The sequence below is a fragment of the Vombatus ursinus genome, unplaced genomic scaffold, assembly GCF_900497805.2.
Source record: "Vombatus ursinus unplaced genomic scaffold, bare-nosed wombat genome assembly UNPS02014935.1, whole genome shotgun sequence".
Lineage (NCBI taxonomy): Eukaryota > Metazoa > Chordata > Mammalia > Diprotodontia > Vombatidae > Vombatus > Vombatus ursinus.
The window spans coordinates 2257687-2259483 of record NW_020954713.1 but is presented as its reverse complement, the minus strand read 5'-3'; the positions used below and the strand labels follow the sequence as shown (position 1 = coordinate 2259483).

The following is a 1797-nucleotide window of genomic DNA, read 5'->3' as shown; positions in this document are numbered from 1 at the left end:
CACACACACACACACACACACACACACACACACACACACACACACACCCTTATACCGACAGTCAAACAATATGCATTTATTAAGCACTCAGTATGTAGTCCCAGGCCCTATGCTAAGCATTAGGGATACAAAAAAAAGCAAAAACATCCCATCCTTTCACAGCTTCTTGACCGGCTTGGGGATCCCAGAATTTCAAGATTGGACCTTACAGACCACCTAGACTAGCCCTTCTCACCCCCATTTTAAGAAAAGGAAACTGACATCCAAAAAACAGTAAAGTCTTAACCAAAGTCTGGGGCCCTCAGGCCAATGGCGGGGCTAGGATCGTGGTGTCCTCAGTCTTGACCTCACACCACTTCTTTAAGTAGGAACAGACTTTTCTGCCCCCAGAGGACGTGTGCCAGAGTAATCCTCCACAAAGCCTGTTTCCTCCAGCTTCCTCCTGCTCTCCTAGAGAGCCGGCGGTGCCTACCACATCTTTGTAGCCAATAATATTTGCATCCCAGCTGGCGTCAATAAATATTTGCTGAAGGAATGAGCAAGCCCAGTTGATGCTTCAATCTGAAGGGCCTCCTTGCCTCCAGCTTCCGCCCTCTCCAATCTAGCCTCCAAAAAATAATCTTCCTCACGTCCTGGTCTGTCCCATTAAAACACCTTCAGTAGCTCCTAGTTCCCCCAGGAGAAAACATGAACTGCTCATCCCAACATCTAATCTGGCCTCCACCTCTCCTTCCTCAGCCTGATTTTATATTACTAAACTCCAGCCCACCTGGACTTGGCACTGTTTCCTGATCTCCCTCTAGATTACTGGATTTCTCTCCAACTGTCTGGATTAGTCTGGCTTACTTTACTCTGACCACTTCTCTCTAGCTACTACAAACCTCCTCTCCCAGCTCAGGCCAGATGAGGCATCACCTCCTCTATGGAGCCTCAGCTGGAGAAAATGAGGCTCTACCTTCTCTCTCCCGAAATTTCCCTGGAGCATATTAGAAGTCTCTTTGGCCCTCTACCTAGTATCCTATTTATGTTGTATTTCCCCCAACTCCTTCCTCCTTCCCATTAAACTGTAAGCTCCCTGAGGGGAAGGACTATAGAATTTCCCATCTCTGCACTTTTCATTGGTACAACAAATTCTCAATAAGAAGATTCCCTCCACTACTTTGAGTCAGCACCTTCTCAATAACCATGGTCTTAGAAGAGTTGCCTGTAGCACTAAGAAGTTAAGTGATTTGCCCAAGGTCCTACAGCCAGGAGGGTGTGTCAAAGACAGAATTTGAATTCAGGTCTTCCTGATTACTCCAGCTCCGACAATACGTATTTAATAATATCGGTTGAATTTGCTGAATTTTATTGATGCCACTCACAAGACAGGCCAAAAACACCAAGAGCGAAACTCACCCATTTTTAGCGAGGTATAATAACTGCTCACACTGATAAAGTGCTGACTTAAAGTCTGTAAATCACCTTCCATACTTCAGCTCATTTGAGACTCTTAACCCTGAGAGACAGGTACTTTTACCTGTCTCTCGTAGGGTTACTTATCATAGGGTTACTTGGGTATTTAAAGAATTGTGGTATTTTACAGAGGAGCAAAGTGAGGAGGTAATGGACTTTCCATTACTGGTCACAGTAAGTAATTTGGGTTTTGAACTCAGGTTTCTCCTGATCCAGTCCCCAGCACTCTTTCCATTATGCCACAAAAACCTCTGGGAAAGAGAAGGTTTTTATCAGGGTATAAGCTATAGCATATGGAATAACACCCCTTAGAACCCAGAATGTCAGAGCTAGGAGGGCCCT

At 45.2% G+C, this 1797-nt stretch overlaps 1 protein-coding gene across 5 annotated transcripts in view; it reads right to left on the bottom strand.

Moving 5' to 3' along the window:
- Window positions 1-1797, bottom strand: part of INSR (insulin receptor) — a 155103-nt gene that overhangs the window by 128591 nt on the left and 24715 nt on the right. The window lies entirely within an intron of this gene.